This window comes from Podarcis cretensis (genome assembly GCF_951804945.1).
Source record: "Podarcis cretensis genome assembly, chromosome: 1".
Lineage (NCBI taxonomy): Eukaryota > Metazoa > Chordata > Lepidosauria > Squamata > Lacertidae > Podarcis > Podarcis cretensis.
The window spans coordinates 62,691,258-62,714,648 of record NC_137170.1 but is presented as its reverse complement, the minus strand read 5'-3'; the positions used below and the strand labels follow the sequence as shown (position 1 = coordinate 62,714,648).

Below are 23,391 nucleotides of genomic sequence, written 5' to 3'. Positions count from 1 at the left end.
GGGAGCCTTTGAAATTGTTACAAGAGTTGGGCTGGTGGAATCTCCAGCTGCAAGAGAAAACCGTGAGATTGACCTTGGATTGCTTGAGAATGTCGACAGAAGAAGCCTTAGTGATTGCACTATGCAAGATAAGTGAGTCATTGGAACAGCTCCACAAGAAGACGGATGTGATGAATATTAAAATTGATATTTTGGGACAAAAAGTGACTAATTTGGGACAAAAAGTGAACATCTACACAGAAACTATTCAGGAACCGATACAGAAATCTACTTTGACATGCCAAATGGTGGAGAAAGCAAGGGAGAAAGTTGTGTTTGTTGAACCTAAAGTAATACAAGTGGAGAGGGAGAGAGCCCCAGCCTTACAGAGGCAATTTGATGATTACAAGTTGTTGCCCTCTATGATTGAATTCAGAGAAAGTCAGATTGGAACCCTGCTTGGACTGGAGAAGGAAAGTTGGATAGATCACCTCATGCAGGGATTTACTGACCTTTTGGATCTGGATCTGGGTCAGGAGGAAATTGGAGTTGTGGGGACCTGCAGATTTGGAGGGACTTTGAAACATGTCCTGAAATATCTTTTGGATTTTAGTTTTAACCACGGAGATGTGGATAACATGTCGAGAAGGAAAATGAAAGTTTTCAATAGGTTTTGAAAAGATAATACAAGATGCTTGGCTGGTGTGTAACTGGAGTGTTGTTCCAAGGTGGTTCTGCTGGCATCAGTTGGAGTCTTAACTGGAGTTGAAAGAATCATACTTGAGAAAGCTGGATGGAGAGCAACACTTTTTCACATGCATGAATCCAATCATTCCATAAGGACCTAATTACTACAGCTGTGCACTGGAGCTATCCAAAGCCCAGAAGCTGAACCAAATCTGTCAGTTTGGGGCCATCAGGGTTTTGGCCAGATGGGGTTGATGCAGCACTGGATTACCTCAGATCAAAAGGATGGGAACAAGGAGAGGCAGGCTGCAATCTCAGCCAAGAGCAGAACAGGGCTGTTTGCAAAATGGCTTTCAAACAACCCTGCACTGTGCTTTGACTGCACATGCCTGTTCCCAGCAGGGGAACACACAGGCACAGCTACACTGAGCAAGATGGAACCCTCAGTGGAAGATTCCATCTTGCTGACTACAGGGAATGCGCTGGCGGAGCAGCACCCAGCAGGGTGGAACTCTCCACTCCCCTGCTGGTGAGCAGGAAGTTCAGTCCTGCTCTCTGTAGCTGCAAGGAGGAAAGGAGATGCAGTGTCTCCTTCTTCCCCTGCCTCCAGTGGTGGCTGGTACCACTGAAACTGGCGGGGCAAAAGGCCAGCAAAAGGTGGAACCAGAGCCAATGAGTGGCAGAGGCACTCCATGACTGGTCGTAAGTAAGACAGAAATAAGGTAAAGGGACCCCTGACCACTAGGTCCAGTCATGGCCGACTCTGGGGTTGCGGCGCTCATCTCGCTTTATTGGCCGAGGGAGCCAGTGTACAGCTTCTGGGTCATGTGGCCAGCATGACTAAGCCGCTTCTGGCAAACCAGAGCAGCGCACGGAAACGCCATTTACCTTCCCTATTTATCTACCTATTTATCTACTTGCACTTTGACGTGCTTTCAAACTGCTAGGTTGGCAGGAGCAGGGACCGAGCAACAGGAGCTCACCCCGTCATGGGGATTCGAACCGCCGACCTTCTGATTGGCAAGCCCTAGGCTCTGTGGTTTAACCCACAGTGCCACCCGCATCCCAAGACAGAAATATACAACCCTAATTAAACATTAGGTTTAGCTCCCAAATCAATTCAGGGCCCAATCCAGGTCGGAGCTGATCCAAACTGACAGATTGTGCCCAGGATTGGATTGGGGTGTGTGTGTGTGTGTTTGTGTGCAGCCCTTCTATTTACATGTGATCCTCTTTGTCTTGCTTGCAATTGCAATGTTGTTTTTTCTTTCCTTCATTAGAACTGCATGGGTTTTTTTATTGGGACTCCAGCATGTAAGGAGAAGCCATTTCCCCCTGCTACAGTCTTAGTGTAAACCACTGCCTCTCCCTGCCCCCTGGTGTTTAGGAGAAAAGAACCTATTGGCATTCCATATATGCAACCTATTGAGCTGGAACCGTTCTAACTATTCTTTCCCAACAGATTATCAATCTATCACCAAGCAAAATGAGCAATTTAATAAAGCACACGAGTTTATGCCCACCGTTGTCAGAGCTTTTGGATTAGTCCAGTTGATTTGAACTTCTCACATTCCTGAATTGTCTACTGCAGCATTAAACACTGACTGCTTAATGAACTCCTATATTTACTTCTCACCCTATTTGAAAACAGTCTTTAACATTCACCTCTCCTTTGGGCGAGAGAAGCTTGCATTTGCAGGTGAAGAACTGAAGCAAAAATATGAAGCACTAGCTGGGGGATTTCATAGAATCATAGAATCATAGAATCATAGAGTTGGAAGAGACCACAAGGGCCATCGAGTCGAACCCCCTGCCAAGCAGGAAACACCATCAGAGCACTCCTGACATATGGTTGTCAAGCAGCTGCTTAAAGACCTCCAAAGAAGGAGACTCCACCACACTCCTTGGCAGCAAATTCCACTGTTGAACAGCTCTTACTGTCAGGAAGTTCTTCCTAATGTTTAGGTGGAATCTTCTTTCTTGTAGCTTGGAGCCATTGCTCCGTGTCCGCTTCTCTGGAGCAGCAGAAAACAACCTTTCTCCCTCCTCTATGTGACATCCTTTTATATATTTGAACATGGCTATCATATCACCCCTTAACCTCCTCTTCTCCAGGCTAAACATGCCCAGCTCCCTTAGCCGTTCCTCATAAGGCATCGTTTCCAGGCCTTTGACCATTTTGGTTGCCCTCCTCCTTTGCCCTTTAAAAGCCTATACTTGCTTTGGCAAGGAAAGCTCAAGGGGAGCGTGGAATGGAATTTCAATCACCCATGTTCCACATCAGATCATCTGATTGTTTTGACCCACACAATGTTGTCTGAAGTAAAACCAAGATGATCTAAAGTCTACACTAAATATTTTGCATTTTACCTGAATACATCATTTCCTAACTTCAGCTAGCTTCCAACCAATGTCCCGGCCAAACTCATCTCTAGATGTGGCTGTTTTTAATCAATTAATAGATGTTGATCATGTTTCAAAGTTTTCTGGCAAGAACAAAAATGGCTACGAAAGCTTGGTTTGTTTTAGCATAATGAAAAGTGAGATCCATAAGTCACCCAACTGTCCCGCAGATCTGTTTATCACCAGCCCTTTCAAAGAGACACAAACCTGCCAACATAGGTTTTCTTATTGTGTAAATGTGACCTTAGGTTTGTAGATTCCTTTGGCAGCTGCCATTCCTCCATAATGGAACAAAGTTGGCCTGCTCCTCTTCCCTGACATTTAGCCACCTAGAAAAAAGACTTAGAGCACCATTGCATGTTAATAAAAACGAGGATGTAGAGCCTGTCTTCTGTATTAAAGCCTGGTATTAATCAGCAAACAACCATTGCAGACTTTTCTTTTCAGCAGAATACTTCCTTTCCCTGCATCTGAAGGGCTTCTGCTGGAAGTGGGCTGTGAAAAATTCTCAAGTGAAGTCAGAACTGCTTTTTCTTTATGGCCTCTACACAAGCTCCCTTTCCAGGCATATGCGTTCTGAGTTTTTGAATTGTGGATGACCTTTTTGTGTAGGGCCCACAAGTACTTTCCCCTGCTTGTCCCCAGTGCAAAACAAGCAGAGACCTGTATTATATCAGCTCAAGAATTCAATTTCTTGCTGTCAAGTGTAATAGATGCACTAAACTCCGAAGTGAGCTATTCTTCGAACATAGGTACTCTGTTCTGTAAACATAAACATATGTGCTTCCCTTGTGCCTAGAGATTCAATCTACGCAAGTATCTCCTTTCAAAGGAAACAGGGTCATGGCTATCAGGTCTAAAGCTCCATTAACCACTGCACTTCCTGGGTGTCTTATTTAAGTTGGCTTTCACCCCCTGATGTCAGTCAAGTGCCATCAATGATACTCACCTTTGGCTTGGGCCTTTGGCGCTTCTTATTGAGGTCAAGTGGCTTTGGTTCGTACATGTTTTGAATGAAATATATAGATAGATAGATCCAGTTTGTTTGTGAGTGAGTCTGCCTTCTGTTTGTGAATGAGTTTGCCTTCTGCTCCTGCACCGCTTCACTGGGTGGAGGAGGGACTATTGGATAGCTGGCAGAAAGGGAGAAAGCTCTCATGTCGAAGAAAGGCCTCCCATCCTGGAACTGCAGGTTTGAACCCTGTCATTACTTTATCAGACCCTTTATACCAATTCTGTCCCTCTGCTCACACCCGTCTGTGTGACTGAACACCTAGGAATGGGTTCTCTCAAAGTATTATGGATGGAAAGAGAGAAGAAAAGCAGGGCAGGAATACAGAAAATACAGCAGATGGGGAAAGCGAGAATGGAGGGAGCATAAGAAATGAGTTGTGGAGGAAGCAAGTGTCAAGTGAAGGTAATCTAGTATAGGAAAGGAAAAAGGGAAAGAAATCTAAGTAAAGGCTTGAAGGAAGGGCCAGATCAGTCCAGGGGCAAGTGACGGAAGGATGGAGGAGGCAGGACTGGAGGATGATAGAATTGCTATAAATATTTTATTGGGCCAACTGGCTATACCTGGTAAGCAGTATTGGGATCTGAAATGGAAGCAAATCACAGATTTAACTTAGCCTCACCCATAATTTCCTGGATTCTGCCAGGATGGTAACCTAACCTGCCAAATGCTGCTTTAGTCCCACCCCGGTTCTAATCAAGAGTGCCCTGACTTTATCTATGAGCCATCAGGTTCTGAGTTAGGTCTACTAGCCTCCATTTTATGCTTTGAGGTTTCTTCCTGAGATGGGGACATATTTTTGAAATACTCCAGTCCAGGCTGGGGCCAATATGAAGCAAAGCTGGGTGGGAACAGGACAGATATGTTGGGCCAACCACAGGCATGGGGAACCTGTGGCCCACACGCTCACCAGGGGATCAAATTTAGCCCATGACGCCAATCAGTCAGCTGGCATCAGTGGGTTTGGCTGCACTTGCATGGAACCAAAGCAGCAGGATTTAATCCCCCATTCACCATTGTTGAGGAAGCATTGATGAGGAAGCAGCATCCTCCAGAGAGCAAGACTTAAGTCTCTGCTCACCAGAGTTTCATTCTGCTGAGTGCTGCTTTGGCATTGCATTCCCTGTGGGGAACTTACTGGCAAAATAGTACCCCTACAGAGAGTAGGAGGGAACCCTCCACTCATATGATGAACAGAGAGTTTAGGGCTGCTGGGTGCTGCTTCAGCAATGCATTTCCTGCAGGGAATGTGTCGAGGAAGCAGACTTCCACCCATCCATATGGGTCATCTTTGAGACTACCCATCATATGAGAGACAGGTGGATGGACCCAGCCACCTGTCAAAATTGGCTCACATGGTGCAGGGAGAAGGTTCCCCACACCTGGCCTACACTACCACATGTCTTCAGCCCTTGCTTCACTTTATGGCCACATTTCCAAGTATATTCTCATAATTTTTCAGGACACCTCAGTAGCAATAAGAAGAAAAAATCTCTGTCTGCTGCAGCAAGAGATAGCAGTATCTCAGGAAATAAGACTTTACACAGATTTATTGGAACCAATATGCTAAAATATACCTTAAATAAGCAGATAATATCAGTTTCATTGACCATGGTGGGTGATTTGTTTCTTTACTTTTATTACTAAGCACAGCCTCTGTCTCAGCAGTAATTTAGTTTCTACAATTAATACTGTCCTTATAGTTAAAGCATTTTATTTCTTTTTTTCTAGACTCTAAACACTTTATAAATAAAAGTGGAGGGGGAGACACCACTGTTTTATGTCCATCTCTGTGGAAACAAAGAGTGCAAGTCAGATGTTGTGAGAAATAAACCACCCCATTTCCTACCAGTGGATAAGGAACAAAACCAGGGCAAATGTGTGGTGAAAGTAAATCTTAAGATAGCTTCATTAATTTTATTATTTATCCATGGCATTTATATGCCACTGGTCAGGCAGACCTTACAAAGTAGTTTACATGATACGATTGGAACAGTATGCACCAGTAACAATAAAACAAAACAAGATAAAACAGGGGAAATAAAACTTTTTTGAAAGACTTTTGAAAAACTTTTTTGAAAGCTAGATAGCGATAGCACAACAAGATGCTTCTCTTTCTTCTCTCCTTGTCTCCAGGCAGGGTGGTTTTTCAGAAGACCCTGTGGTGGCAGTTAGTAAATGGTTTCTTAAGATTACTACCCTTTGAAAAATGCAGACAGGATGTTGTGACCACTGTGGTCACACACACCCCTGACCCCTGCTCTGTTTTTGTCCCTGCAGTGTTGTTAAAACACCCAGACCAGAGACTCTGGCAGGAAATTTCTGAGGCTGGGCTGAGTTAGTTGCTTTAGCAGTCAGAGATTACGTTACATGCTCTGGCAGAGTTGTCAGTGCACTTGATTTCTGGGCTGCCCAAGCCCCTGTGATCCTTGGCTGACGATGACTTCGCTCTGCTAGGAGACAGATATTTCTTTGCAGGGCAAAGTATTTATCAGCTGGCAATTGTTCCTCAGTTCAGATTGCCATTTGAGCCAGAGAAGAAGTCAGGAGCTTTTCAAGCACCCATCTGCTTTGAATCAGGCTTTTGTGAGTCTCAAATGCTCTCCTCAGAACCATCCTGAGAGGTCTCTAATGACAGGGACTAGGTGAGAAAGCACTGGATTGGAGTGGATAGGGTTAAAGGTTTGAATCTCCTATGCAGGGAACTCAAAATGCAGAGTTATCTTCAAGATTTTAGAACCCCTTAGGAACCCCTTAGGCAAGAGACCACATGTGTCCCCCTGTTGAAGGGTGAGATTCCACAAACTCTGAGATTGTCTCAATAATCACTTTACATCAGACAGAAGCTTTCCTCCAGAATTCACCTGGTCATCTGTCTTCATTCCCCTACAGTGCTTTGCATGCCCTTTATTGACTTCTGGCCCGTGGTCTCACCTTGAATATATTTTTTAAAAAAATCTTCACCATTGGTAAATCTTCTTACCATTGGTATTATTATCATGTCAGCATTCTTATGTCCATTTTTCATAGCTTTTCTACAAAAATGGTTTCACACTAGAAATAACTGCTCATCTTCTCTCCAAGTTAACTACCAAAATAGAAACTGCATGCTACTTCTTATCAGTGAGGTATATATATAGTAATATCCCCCTTAAGTGCTCAGCCCCATCTGTTTCCTTTTTAGCTGCCTGGTTAGAGGGAAAGGTATGAGAGTTAAATACGTTTACATTTTATTTTCTAGCATAGCTCTCACAATGGCAACAGTTCATCTCCTAATCCAGATGGCAGATGGGTTCAGATGGTGATAGCAGAACAACTTGGTTTTCTTTTGATTATTGGACTGCAGGGTGTTTGTCCAAACTCCAGGGGTTAATGTAACCTGACCCTGAAAGTCAGTGAAAGGACTTCCATTGACTTTGACAGGATTTGACTCAACAAGGTCTAATATTTCTGCCAGGGAATATGCTGTGCAAGCAATCAGGTAGGCATAAAACTATGGGTTTATACTTATTGATCTTGAGTCCTGAGATACTGGAAGGCCGGTAATCAATACAAGGCTATGCGCCGGTCACATAATATTTTTCCAATATCTTCCAACGTTCATCTGATTAATTTTGTCACAGGTGTAGCCTTGGCTCATTTATTAAAAGTGTTCTCAAAGCTGATGTAAATTAGCATAATAACAAAGAGAGTGGCTGCCTGAGCGAAGGCAAAATTGTACAACAAATGCAGGCAGTTTATAGATGTCTGAAAAAATGTACATGCCTAATGTATGCAGCAGCCCCTAAACTACAAGGGACAAACTACAAGGGACAAACCAATCTGATAAGTAGTTCCACTAAAACCAATAGGACTCATCTATGCATTCTAGGTCGTGTCTTTGCAAATTTGCCAGAAATGATTTCTACTGTATCTGGTGGGAATTAAGTACCATGCAGAGTTAGATGTGTCTAAACACTGCTCAAAGTATAGGGGGCCAAGGGGGGCATATTATTTTATTCATTAGATTTTTATATTGCCATTTATCACAATATCTCAGGGCGGTTCGTAGGCTAAAATACAAGGTAAAAAGACAAGTAAATATTTGAAACGAAAACAACAATAGAATAGATAGTTAGCTAGTTTTTTAGAAAGCTAGAGACCATGATTTGGCTAAAACTAGAGGGAGCCACAAATTGGAATTTATGGATTGCATAAAGGATCACCCTATTCCCACTATCAACAAATACTTCTCTCTCTCTCTCTCTCTCTCTCTCTCTCTCTCTCTCTCTCTCTCTCTCACACACACACACACACACACACACACACACAATTGAAAAATGGTTGGGGAAATATCACAGTGGATACCCTGAAAGCACCTCTCAGCAAATGAAACTGATCTGTAGAAAATGTAACTTGATAAAAGAGACATTGCACATACCTTTGTAAACCAAGAAATTTTAATAAAAAATACATTTTAAAAGGTGTCCTAGGCTTGATGCAGACATTGGATTTTGCAGCATTAAAACATGTCCTTAAAAAAAAAAAGAAACTATCCCTAACTTTAATTAGGATTGACATACTAGCTGAACCTTAGCTTGCTAAGCAAAGTCAAACAGCCACCACTGCATTTTTGGCCAGGAATCAGGTGCTCATTGCCTGCGCCTGATGCCCAGACATAGCTGCTTGGCTACTTACCCTCATGTCCATCTGTTGAAATGGCAAGGCGCCTTCACAGAAGTCACTTGGACTCACGCCTTCAGGGCAGAGAAACCAGTCATTGACAGACAGCCTGTGTTCCAATGCCTACATCATATCTTCTGGAGGTGCCTCTCCTTTGAGCCTTTCCTATAGATCTGTTAATTGCAGACATCCTAAGGCCTTGTTACAGCTGATGGGAATGGCGAGCCAAGGGAGGAAGATACGTGAACTGTGCAGGAGGGTATTTCTGAGTTGCCAGTGAGACAGGTTGCGTTTGCAATAGGTGCAGGAAAACTCAGTTGTACTACCTGGAGTGGCAAAATAAAAATATGCAATGTACAACCATGGCCTTTTGGTTCGTCAGGAAGAAAATGAGACAGAAAGAGCACATTTACAAAACGGGTAGAAGAATAGACCAACACTGTGTACTACATTTCCTTGCCCCTTGATGCATGAAATTTACATGAAAATAGTGAATCTGTGTAGAACAACTAAATGACTCAGGTGGGTTCCAGGTTGACTTCCGGCAAGGCAGCATGGCGGCTGCAACAGCAGAAAAGAGCTCCTGAAGCCAGCCAGAGTAAAAGGCTCTGTCTGGCCGACTCCCGGACTCCCAGGACTGCTGCCGCCAGCACTGCCAGCAGAGAGGAGTTGGGGGTGCCCGGGGGGTCTATCAAAGGAGCCAAAACACCCCCCCCCCAGGACTGAGATTGAGCCAGAAAGGCACCCGGAAAGGCACCCGACCACCCCCCCCAACAGCTAAGAGGAGCTCCAAAACCAGGAGGACAGTGCAGCCAACGCAGAGAGGGAGAAAAAGAAGAGAAAAGGGGGAAAGAAGGAGAAAAGGAAAGAAAGAAAAAGGAGCCCAAACTTTACCGCTGCTGCCCCCATCTCTGCCGACGGGAAAGAAGAGGAGAGGTAGGTGAGCATGGCTCCGAAAAAACAGGCTCCGAAAAAACACGTGGCTGAGCCGACCGGAGCCTACCCCTCCAGAAAACAGAGGAAAACAGAGGAAAACTACATGACAAAGGAGATTGCAGAAAGGAAGAAACTACCCTCTCCCCCCCTTTTTTAAAAAAATATCCTTTTTTAACTCCTTCCTCCCCCTCTCCCTTTTTTTTGTTTTTAAAAAAAGTCATTTTTTTTATTCCCCCCCATATACCTACTTTTATCATTTTTTTTTAAAAAAGAGGGGCCACTGCTGCAGCAGCCACCCTTACTTTTTTCAAACAGAAAATAATAATAATAATAATTAGGGGAAAATAGGTTTTTTGTTTTTGTTTTTTTAATTAAAAAAAACACCACAATCCCCCCTCTCTATTCTATTTCTACTCTATTTGTTAGCTTGTTCTTGAGGGGGGGATCTTTCACCCCCAGCCACGACCACCACTCTCTTTTTAAACAAAAATTTCCTCCATATCACTGCTATTGCTATTGATACTCCCCCCCCGTTTATTTTTCTCTCCCTTTTTTCTCTCCTCTCTCTCTCCCTTCACCCCCTTTATTTTTTCCTTTTATCCCACCTTTCACTTTCCATCCCCAATTTTGTTCTCTATCCCCTTTATCTTTTAAAATCAACTCCCCCTTTTTAGCCTGTTCGCCAGCTTGTTTTTGAGGGGGGAGCCCTTTCCCCCCACCCCCTCTTTTAAAATAAGACTTTCCCCCCATACCATTGCCACAGCTCACCCTCCCTCCCCCTCCCTTCTCTCCCCCTCTCTTCTCTTCTCCCTCCTTTTCCCACCCTTCCCCCTCCTCATCTCCTTTTCTCTTCCTCCTCCCTCTCTCCATCCCCCCCTTTCCCTAAAGGAAACACATACACACATTCATATCACCATATCATACTTTGCCCCCCTCATACTAAAACTACTGCGGCAATCTAATACCGCCGATATTACTGTACTATCTCTCCTCTCTCTTTCAACTCTCTTTTTGTCTCTCTCTCTCTCTTCTCTTTTACTCCAATCTCCCCTCTCCCCCCGTCTCCCCCCTTCTTCTTTCTTTCTTCTTCTTCCTTTTTCTCCCCCCCACCCTTTACATATAGCCTATTTGTCTGTCTCTGTTTCTGAGCGCACCCCCAACCCCAACCTCCACCTTAACCGGACCCCAATACCCTTTTTGGGTATATACAACCCCCTCCTAAACACATATTTTCCCTGGCCCCATCCCTCTAATCTCTTGCATCTCTACCTGCTAACCCCCCCTTTATATGAACTGTCTGTCCGTTAGTCTACCCATCTCTACTTACCTGCCCCCCCCCCCCCGCTTTGGCGGCAACGCTGAGCCAACCACAGAAACTCTAGAGAAGTTCTTAAAACACAGGCTAGAAGTGACACAAATGACCACCTAATCGAAACACTCTGCACAAGCCACCATCCAGCAACGCCTGATCAGCCCAGCAACCCAACAATACCCAGGAATCACCACTGCCACAACTCCTAACCACCACACGCCCTACTCCAAGAGTACGCCAAGCCAACCTCAAACCAAAACCATTAGGGAGACTGAGATGACACCAACCAGGGAGATGGCAAACAATGCTAATACCATAACTCCCCTTCAAGATGATGACCACCCAGTAACGAAACGAGATCTGAGGGAAATGGAAGCAAGATTAGAAGCACGATTAGAAGAAACACTGAAGGCCACAATGGCTCCCATGCAGGCACTAATCAACAATCTAACCTCCAAAGTGGAAGCTCTAGAGAACAAGAACCAAATGCAAGAAAGAATTATAGAGCAATACCAGGAGGAAAACGCACGTGTGAACAAGAAACTGGACGAACTGGTAAACCAAATGGAAGCAGAACACAGAGAGATGAAAATTAAGCAAGCCGACCTTGAAGATCGCAATAGACGCTGTAACATCCGCTTCCGCAACTTTCCTGAAAAAACAGAGGAGAAAAGCCCAGCAGACCTAATTATACGCTGGCTGAAAAACACAATCCCAGGCCTGAAACCTGAGGCAGATGACTTGGAGAGGGCTCACAGAGCCCTAAAACCTATGCCAAAACCCAGCGCCCCCCCAAGAGACATCATTGTATGCTTCACGCGCTACAAAAAGAAGGAAGAGGTATGGAACAACCTCAGAAACTCAACCAACCTTCGATATGGAGAAACCCCCATTCTGGCCCTACAGGACCTATCTCAGGATACCCTAAACCGGAGGAAAAGCCTGCGCCCATGCACCCAGCGTCTCCGACAAGCAGGGATCAAATACCGATGGGGCTTCCCCTTCCGTCTCATTGTAACAACCAATACAACACAACACATGGTTACCAACATACCTGAGGCCCTGCAACTACTAAAGAACCTTGAACTCGACCTCCCACCGGAATGGCAACCGACAAACCCACCAAGTGACAGCCCCAACCACGAGGAAACAACAGCAAACAACTGGACGACGGTAGAGAAGAAGAAAAGGAAACAACAGAAGCGGCACAACAACGCAAACCAATACAGACAAGCATCATGCTCAGAACCACCCCGCCGGCCATACGACACAAGAAACCAGACCAAGATTAACCAAACCAATTCATCGCAGATGGACAACCCTACAACAACAACAACCGCAGCTGAATGAAGCAACCAGGAAAAAACCACAAACTGAAGGACTGGTGATCCCCCCCCCGTTCCCCCTCTCCCCCCCAAAAAAAACATAGATTTAGTTAACACCATCAACATCCCCCAGCCCCCCAGCCCCACAGAAATCCCCACCCCAACACCAGCCCAGACGACCTCAACCACATTCCCCACCACCCACACCTTCAACATTCCCATACTCCATACTAAGGAAAAACAACTCCTCCAACCTCAATAACACAACCCACAATCAGGCTAAAATCTGATACCCAACCAGCACTATGGTGGCACCAGAGCGTACCAGCACCCACACCCACACCCCAACACACCAACAATGTTGCTCATAACATTGGCAACATTGCTCATGAACCTTATACTTGACAGCGACGTTACAAAGTCACTTCACACTGTCTCACTGATCTCCCCCTCTCGCAAACAACAGGGGGGACGGCCTGTCCTTGAACACGGCCTTCCACACCAGCTGAGACCTAGGACCAACCGGCTAAATGCCAGATGGCCCAAAATACCCCAAACAAACACCTATATGACTACATATAGGAAACTCTCTACAACTTACCCCCTACTCTTTAACCCAAATCTTACTCTAATCCCATTAGCCCCCCACCCACCACACCCTAGGTCAGCGCAACCCCACTGGTTCTTTAAACAACACGAAGAGAGAGACACAAGACAACCCGAACAGGTTGGCAGGGAATCGCCCCGCATAATAGATAAGCAAGATGGCTAACCTAAAAGCAATTACACTAAACGTGAGGGGGCTGGGAAACCCCATCAAAAGAAAACGCATCACCTCATACATAAACACCATGAAACCACACATCACCTTCCTACAAGAAATACACAACCCACCCAAAGGCAGCAAACTCCTGAGCGACCCCCGCTTCAGTCAGCAGTGGGTTGCACGAGGCTCAGGGAAAGCTCGCGGTGTAGCCATAATACTCAGTAGAGACCTGAACTTCACTGCCACAACAGTCCTCAGGGACAAAAAAGGCAGATTCATTTTCGCTAAAGGGACACTAGATGGTAAAATCAAACTGACAATTGGCTCCATATATGCCCCAAACGCGAAACAATTAGAATTCTTCCAGAAGACACTAAACAAATTCCTCTCCTTCTCTGAAGGGGAAGCAATCCTAGGAGGGGACCTCAATCTAAATATGAAAGGTATATCCCTGAAAGATATCCACCCTACAACCCCATGGGCAACCTTCCTCCGAAGGAAACCCCCAACAACTAGGAACTTTTACAAGTTACTAAAAATGCTAAAAAACAGGGGTCTCTACGACATTTGGGGTGAGCAAAACCCGGGAGACATCAGCCATACATTCCAATCGGGACGTCATGATACAGTGTCAAGACTGGACAGCATTCTACTCACACAGGGTCTGATCCCCTCAGTGGAATCAACAAACATCGGTAACATTAAAATCACAGATCACGCCCCAGTAGAAGTCATTGTTAAAATAGGAGAAGGAACACAAACCACCCCATCATGGTCCTTCTGTCCCATCCTAACTACAAACAAACAAATTAGAGAGAGTCTCACAAAAACCCTCCAAAACTACTTCAAGGAAAACGATGTAGACAATATAACAACCCCCCTCCTATGGGACACAATGAAAGCGGTCACCAGAGGAGCTTGCATAAAAGAGAAAACATTCCTTAAAAAACAAACCTCCTCAAAAATTAGCAAAATAGAACAAGACATCACAGCCCTCTCAACACGCTACAAACAAACAGGATCTAAAAAACTCCTCAAACTTATAGAACAAAAAAGGAGAGAACTAGACTCCCTAGAAATTAACAAAACAATGATCAGCATTCTATATTCTAAACAACGTTTCTATGAATATGGAGGGAAAAACTCCAGATTACTAGCAAATAGATGCAGGAAAAAAGCACTCAAAACAAGAATACACTGCATCACCAAAAAAGACGGCAACATAACATTCTCCCCTGAAGAAATAACCTCAGAATTTGCAGAATTCTACTCCAACCTATACACCTCCCATAACCTACCAGAGAAGGAAATCAGAACATTTCTATCAGGACTGACCATGCCTACCCTAACTGATGAGGAACAGGAATTCATGGACAGCCCTATCACCCCAGAGGAAATAGATGTGGTCCTCAAAAACCTGAAACCACACAAAGCCCCAGGCCCAGACGGCTTCACAGCAGAATTCTATAGGAAATTCAAAGAACCCTTGATGCCCTACATGACCCGCCTATTCAACGACATCATAAAAGGGGGCCCCATCCCCAAAACCTGGACCCACTCCAAAATAGTCTCCATCCCAAAACCACTAAAAGACAGCCTCAAAGTAGAATCATACCGCCCAATCTCATTAATAAACCAAGACTACAAGATATTCACATCAATCTTGGCCAACCGCCTAAAAATCCTCCTACACAAGTTAATAGCCCCAGACCAGACTGGCTTTGTCCCTGGCCGCAATATAACAGACCCCATCAGGAAACTACTGAACCTGATCGAACACAGCAAGGCAACGAAACTCCCATTGACAATTATGTCCCTAGACATCCTCAAAGCCTTTGATTGCTTAGAGTGGAAATACATATTAGCAGTACTAACTAACATGAAATTTGGCCCCAACTTCCTACAAATCCTCAAACAAATATACTCCCAAGCCTCAGCAAAATGCAGAATTAACAATATGGATTCTAATACTATAGCTATCCAAAGAGGCACGAAACAAGGATGCCCACTATCTCCCTTCTTATTTATCCTGGCTCTGGAACCCTTAGCAATCCGCATCCGAGCAGCTACAGACATCAAGGGAGTGGAAATAAAAGGCAGAACCTATAAATTAGGGCTCTTTGCAGATGACCTAATGGTGACAACACCAGACCCCATAAGCACAGCAACCTCCCTAATCAGAGAACTCAACAAATTTGCAATGGTGTCGGGCCTACAGGTAAATTTTACAAAGTCAGAAGCTATGTGCTTCAACACCCCTCCTCACACCCAAAAAGAGCTCACGAAGGTCACCAAAATAAAACTCTGCCACACCAAGTTCAGATACCTTGGGGTACAAATAACCAGAAACCTCAACAAATTGTACCTCCACAACTACAAGCCCCTGTGGCGACAAATTAACAAAGACCTAAAGAGATGGAATAACACAAATTTCACTCTCTCAGACAAAATAGCCATGATCAAAATGATCACACTCCCAAAACTAACCTACCTATTCCAAACCTTCCCAATCTGGATCCCCTCAACCCAACTCCGCAGTTGGCAGAGAAAACTACACTCTTTCATCTTCTCACATAAAAAACCAAGAATAAGCCCCAAATACCTGCACCTCCCCACCTCAGAAGGAGGATGGGGAATCCCCAACATAGAAGCATATTACATTGCCAACCAAATACGTCATACAATCCCATACATACTAGAAGATGAGACAAAACAATGGGTACACCTAGAGAGGGACACAATTGAAAATACCTGCACCACAACATACCCACTCCTCCCAAACAAACTAAAGAAAATTCCCACAACACTTAACAGGTACACACAGACCATGCTCAAAGCATGGAAAACACAAATAGGCAAACTATCCCCAACCCCATCCCCACTAATCCCCCTGGCGTACCACCCATTATTCCACCATGCAGCACAAAACCTCCAGATAAAAGCCTGGCGAACCAAAGGCTTATATCGCCTAATAGACTTTTATAAAAATAACAAACCCTTGTCAACACAAGAAACACAAGACAAACTAGAAGACACCCAAATGCCCTGGTTAACACAACACCAACTACATGCCCTCTTAAACAACCCAACAGTAAAATCAGCAGCAACTAGGCCCCTGACAACCTTTGAAAACCTCCTCCTAACAACAAAGGGAAATGGTAAAGGGACGGTATCCGCAATATACAAAATACTACTCCAAAATCCCGCAAATCCCCTAGACGCAATCAAAAAACAATGGGAGAATGACATAGGCTATGAGATTAACCCCACTCAATGGACCAGAATGTGGTCCAAACCCCCCTTTAAATCCATAACAATGAAAAGAAAAGAACTCACACTGAAACTCACCTACAGGTGGTACCTAACACCAAGGAAACTAGCGCTAATACACCCAGGAACCTCACCAAAATGCTGGAGAGGGTGCACCTCCACAGGCACATACCTTCACATGTGGTGGGAGTGTCCCAAAATCCAACTATTCTGGACAACAGCCATACAAGAAATATGTAAAATAACAAAGCAAGTATTAGACTTCACCCCAGAATTGGCCCTACTAAACATCTTCCAAGACAACAATGCCCATTTACACCACAAAGAACTCATAACCCACCTACTTTCAGCAGCCAGAAACACCATAACCAGACACTGGAGAGACCTGTCAGGAGTAAGCATAGACCAATGGTACCAAATAGTATGGGAAACAGCCCTACTAGAAAAATTAACTAATAAACTGAAACTGACACGGGGACAAACAGAAGAAGACACCTTCACCCCAGTATGGCTCCCCTTTATCACATACACAGCCCAACAGGACAATGACAATAATCCACCAACAGCATACAAATCAGTATGGCTAACTTGATCCAAAACACCCACCCACCTCACTCACACACGAAAACAAAGATCACCACAGCCAATCACAAACAAACAATCACATCCTAGGCCAACCCCAACCTCTCTCACCACCAAAGGAACACAAGTGAACAACACAAGCACGCTGACACCAAACTACATACATTAAGCATAATAGAAACACCGCTACCCGACCCCACCCCCATCCATCTCCCCTCCCTCCACCCTCCTTTCTTTTTTCTTTTTTTTCTTTTTTCTTCTCCCCCTAATGCCTCAACAAAAGAAATGGATTTGTAAAAATGTTACACGGGGAAAAAAAATACGAGGCATTACACTTACACTGTAAAACAAGAAAACCCTTAATAAAATATATATTTTTTTTAAAAAAAAAAACAACTAAATGACTCAGGTCTCCAATACCTGAATGACTGCCTTGTTACCTACAGGTACCGTCTCAGGTGCCGTCTCAATCTGCAGAGGGTGCCCTCTTAGTTTTTCCTTTGCCCTCAGAGGCTCAGGGTGATGGCAGCCCAGGAAAGGGCATTCTCTACAACAACCAGCATTCTTGACCTTGTCTTGTCTGCAGACCCTAGAAGAGGGTGTTAAAGCAATGGGTAATGGGATACAGAATGGCAAAGCGTGTTCTCCTTCATGGAAAGCACGTGTTGCAGTGGGGGCCGACAGTGGGGGTGTTTTGTTTTTCGTTTTTGGATCTATGCCAGGGCATTGGAGCACATTTGGTAAATGGGCTATCTACCTTGCACTGTGTCTTCACAAGGAAGAGGGATGAAGAGAAAAGTAGTGAAGCTCCCAAGGAATACCAGAAATCCCACATGTCTCCAATTTCTTTCTCCTTTTTTATTACAGTAAGAAGTGGCTTGCCTTGATTCAGATCACCACGGGAGCACTGGCAGGCCACGTGCATGCTTGCAGAGAAACAGTGCTTAAGGATCTACAATTAGGGCAATTGCATAGTGGTTCCCCAGGGAAGTTCGCCTGGTGCCTTCATTATACACCTTTAGGCGCCAGACAAAACCGTTCCTTTTTAACCAGGCCTTTGGTTGACCAGATCAGCATCCTATACCATTTCAAAATGTGGCTTTTTTTGGGGGGGGGGGTTGTTATTGGGTTATTGTTTTTATTTTTATTTTCTATATTGTGATCTTTTCTGTGAACCGCCCTGAGACCTCTGGGTATAGGGCGGTATATAAATTCAATAAATTAAATAAAATAAAATAAATCTGCGTGCAACAATGGATGAGCTGCTGGGTATATTCTGTGTCTCTTCTTCAGCATTTAACACACTTGGCTGCATATGCTTTGGAGCACATATAGATTGCATTTGCTGACTCTGGTCAGCTAAGTTATTGGATCAGAGTATGAGCTCAGTTTGTTTTAGATTTTGAGATGTAAACATTTGCATGACAGCTATTCATTATGGTCAAGGTTTTCTTTTTTGTCTAGGATCAATAGAATGGGCTGTTTTTCTAATTATCTCCTTGTATTCTCAAAGGATGTTCTATACCCTGTAGTGGCTGTTATATTTTTACTTATATGGTCTTTTCACAAGGGCAGAACCAGTCTAAATGCATTTTAAAGTACAATATAGAAAAGAACTAAAACCGTTCGTTTGCCTCTGTCTATGACAATGGTCTCAGGAAGAAAATTTTGCCCCACACCCAGAATTTATTTTGTGGATTAAAGGGAACAGCCAAAACGTACCATGAACATCTGGTAAGTAATTATGTGGAGCAAAAGTGGTATAATAAAATAAGCAGAAGGGTCATTGCTGCCCTTCAAGTCACTTCTAAATATGACTATCTTTTATGCAGTACAGTATGCAGAATTTAAGAGCAAGAATTAAGCTCTGCATACTGATCCCAAGAAACCTCAGAAAAGTCTTCATTTCAACTAGAGTTTGTTCTGTGATGACCTCTGCTACCATTTGACTACGTAAAATTACCTCGTATTAGAAAAGGAAGTCAAGTTCATCCACTCTCAGATGGCCTTTGTATTTTTATCTCTTAGGCCTTGATCTCTGTTATTGGGACTGAAGCCATTATCAGGCGTGGCTGACTCCAGAGGCCAGACAAAGTTCTCAGCTCAGATTGTTGCCTGCAGAATTTCTCTTCCATTCACCACAGTCCAAAGTAGACTCTGCCTATGTACACATTACCCTTTACTCCAGCTCCATTGCATTCCCCTTGCTGGAGTGCACAAGGTGTTAGCCACAATCCTTACAAATCCTGTACCTTGGTTTTCAAACAGCTTAGTTCCTGAACGTTTTGGCACCCAAACATCGCAACCCCGGAAGTGACTGTTCTGGTTTGCGAACTATTTTTGGAAGCCGGATGTCCGACTGGAGCTTCCTGCAGCCAGTCAGAAGCCGCAATTTGGTTTTTGAATGTTTTGGAAGTCGAAAGGATTTGTGGAACGGATTCCATTTGACTTCCACAGTACAACTGTAGTTTCTTGAGAAATACTGCTGCTAGATGGGTTTCCCCTCAAACCTGCTCCCATCCAATTTGAAAAAGTAGGTGTTAAATTGATGTGCATACATTTTAGACGTCTGTTGTCTATGAGCACATGCAGCAGGGGATATGACCTCATTGCATTTTTAGCCACTAATGTGAATATATCCTCTCTGACACTACTCAACTCTCTCTTTTGACCATTCTGCTTGTTGTGAATGTATTTCTATGTCAGGAACAGTGATTCTAAATGATGTTTGGGATGGTGAAGATAGAATACAACAGTGGTAGTTGCTCCATATCAATTAACAAACATAGGAACCTGCCTTATCAGCACTTTGGTCCATCCCAGTACTGATTGGCAGCTGCTCCCCAGGATCTCTGACAGAGACCTCTCCCAATCCTACTACCCCAAATGCTTTTAACTAGAAACAAATTAACCAGATTGAATTTGGGGGTCTCCTGATGAAAGGCACATTACTTGCATTGAATTGTAGCACTTCTATAATTTTCATGTGTCTAATCCCAGATGTCCTACTCAGCAAAACTAATATCAGAAAGATGCAACTGGTATTGATTAGCTTGCAAATGATTTGGGTTGTGAATGCTGATGTGTTTAAGGTGAGCACAAACTGATTGTAATATTAGCTCACTGACTTTGCAATAGAAAAAGCCACAGTGAATCCTGAATTCTTGCACCTAAAACTAGTCATATAACCAAAACATAAACTTTACATTTTTCGCTGTTGTTTTTTTCTGTTACCTGAGGGACGGGGGCACCAAATCTCCTATCCCAGAAGCTCAGTTCCAGTTCTGAATACCAAGTCTCAGAAATGAAGAAATAAGAAAAAAAAAGGTGATTTGAGCACACAGATAAAAAAAATATTCAAAGACCATGGTTTTCTAGGTGTGATTTGGGTTTTCATGAGTTATCTGTAACTTTCCAGATGTGATGATGATGATTTTATTATTTATATGCTGCCCATCTGACATAATAAAACATCAAACATTTAAAACTTCCCTGAACAGGACTGTTTGGATGTATCATTTACTGTTTTTTCGTTTAAAAGTTCTTCAAGTAAACTTTTGAATTTAACTTATGGGCCTTGGGCATGTTTTTATTCAAAAAGGACTCAGTTTTTATGCATCCAGTCGCTTCAGACTCCACAATATTAATATCTGCAGTGAGCCCCACATAGAGTGCATTGCAAGCGGGAGATAACCAGAGCATGTACCACTTTGGCGAGACAGTGCACAGGCAGGAATCCCATGATTCCTGACCATTGGCCATGCTTGCTGGGGCTGATAGGAGTTTGAGTCCAAGAACATCTGGAAGTTGCAGGTGTCCACCCCCAGCCTAGTGCATTTGATTGTGTGAAATTTTGGAAATAAAGAATTAACAATTAGCCTCCAGGCAGTCTTGGGTCCCTAGCACCTCTTTCCTTTTTTTCTTATGTGAACTATTCACTGCTGAACCATAACTTCGAGGTATTCCACACAATAAGTTTCTGGCATGTAATGTACTAACTGTATATTTATTAAAGTACTGCTTCTGAATGTTTTTAGGTTAAAGAAGCAATGGAATGGCTTTTAAAAGAAAAAAGAAAAATACCCTCCTCACTCCTGCCAAGTAATCTTGAGTTCTCAAACCCTGCTGATGTTATGCTTCTTTCCTTCAGACATTTTTTAATTCCAGTTTTACTGTACAAAACTCTGAGGCATTAATTCTCCAGCTAATCTTTCTCCTTAGAAAATTCCCTGCCATTAAAAAGAATAGCTAATCACCATAAACACTGCTTAGACTCTCTCATGTTTTCCAGACTCTTTCAATAATTAATGAGTTTGCATTAACACTTTTAAAAAATATACGATATCAGAGCAATTTGTTTGGCTGAAGATCTGAACTTCAAAGAGTCTGTCAGTCTTATTATTCACTAGGGACCAAAGCACACATTGGCCCAGTTGCTACAGCTGCCCCAATCTCCTTGGAGAAAGGGTGAGATTCATGTAATAAATAAAATACCAATATTTTTGCATGTCATCGCTCAGCTCATATTGCAGCAGGTTGCAGAGGAATTCAAAATTGATATTTTCTATGGGAAGCAAGTTAGAAGGCCTGTTTGCCACAATTTGGCTGCAAAGAGAAGCGGGGAAAAGCAATTGTCATAAGTAGAATGGCCTTGTACCCTTAGTTGAGCAAAGTGTTCCAGAAGTCATCCTGAGTTGCTCAGGTGTGCATAGTAGAATCTCGAAAGGAAAAGGAAATCTCCACGTGGGGTTGAGAGATGGTTTGTTGACATTTTCCTGATGGGGTCGGAGGGTGGAAAGAAACGTTCAGCTTGAATATTGCAATTCCAGGAATTCAGAAACCTTCTGTGAAAATTCTAGATGCTATTCTGACATGCTTTCAGGGGGTCCACTGCACTTTTTAATATTCTGCTGGGAGCTGCCCAGAGTGGCTGGAGAAACACAGCCAGCCAGATGGGTGGGGTATAAATAAATTTGGTCAGGGTTCAGTCTGACTCATTTTTTCTTTGTATAAGACCAAGCACGAAAGAGGTTTCTCAGCCCACTCACAGGTCTTTATAATATCAGTGGGAACTGTTGGTCCTGGCGAGTATTAAGCACTTTCAGTTTTAACCTGAGGATTGTCATTTGTCCAGTTTTAACTTTAACTTTAATTTATTTGAATTAATTTTGGGATGCATTTTAATTGCTTGCTTGCTTGCTTGCTTTAGCCACTCTGAGCCTGGCTCTGGCTGGGGAGGGTGGGGTACAAATAAAAATTATTATTTATTATTATTCACTCTGTAACCTGCTGTGATTACAGCATGGCAATTTATGTACACTTGTTGCCATTTACATTTTCACAGAGTTTTAACTCTTTCCTCTGAAACCATTTCTGCTCAAAGACATTTTTCACCTCTTTCATACCCTGGATGTTCTGCACATTGCCATGTAGCGCACCTGTGAACAGAAACAGGTTGTGTGTGTTGGATCCAGAACCTTGAATTGAAACAAACCACTCACGCAAAGGGGAGGGAAGTGCAACCAGAATTAAATGAAATGCAAGTCAGCTGATGGATTCTATAAAACATGCTGCCTAGGTTAAGGAAACTGCATAAATTTTGTATATTGCCACCTAATTAATTGTACTTTTATTCTGCTCATTGCTCAGTTTTCTATAAATTATACGGAAAGCTTCTGCTCTAAATTTTTGACCTTGGATATTTGAACAAAACCAGCTGGATGTGTACCAAGGACAATGTATTTTCACTGATTTTGGTAGCCCAGAAAATTGAATGTCCTGATCACGTACGGACAGGGATCCTCTTGCGGACAATAGTGCTGAAAGATAATAGTGCTACCACGGTTGAAGGCAGAAATGCTTCTGAAAACCAGTTGCTGGTAAAGTGCTCTTGTGCTCAGATCCTGCATGTGGGTTTCCCACAGGCATCCGATTGGCCACTGTGAGAACGAGAGGCTGGATGGGCCATCCAGCAGGCTCTTCTTAGGTGCAGAGTTAGGACAGAGCAAACACTTGTGACACAATGTTGGGGGTGGGGAGCACAGGCACATTCCTGAAATGGCAAGTGCTCTACATATAAGTTGTGTGTGATCAGAGCTAGGGTGACAATAAAATATGGTTTTCGAGCTCGAGGAATCCTAGCATCCGGCTTTGAATAAACAAAGGTGCCTGATTTTCAAGAGTGTTACATACCACAAAACCTGGCATGGCTGAAAACCTGGCACTTACAGGGGAAAAAGAAGGGAGGAAGTAGTAATGTGAGTTGTCTCCTGACTTGGCAAAACACAGGTCAGCTGGCTGTTCATATAGGCTCTATCTGAAGACTTTAGCACTGCAATCAATGCAGTATTTTTCATTTTTTTACTTTCTGCTGACACATATTGGGAGAAGTGCAATGCAGTCCATGACAAGCAGGAAGCCTGTCTTTTCAACCCACCCTCTGAGTGCATTTTATGGA

At 43.5% G+C, this 23,391-nt stretch overlaps 1 long non-coding RNA gene across 1 annotated transcript in view; it reads left to right on the top strand.

Moving 5' to 3' along the window:
• Positions 1–7,284: 7,284 nt before the first annotated feature.
• LOC307216962 overlaps positions 7,285–23,391 on the top strand; it is a 45,792-nt gene continuing 29,685 nt past the window's right edge. The window contains exon 1 of the long non-coding RNA XR_013839374.1: positions 7,285–7,562. This is a non-coding gene — a long non-coding RNA (uncharacterized lncRNA). The remainder of the gene's footprint in view (positions 7,563–23,391) is intronic.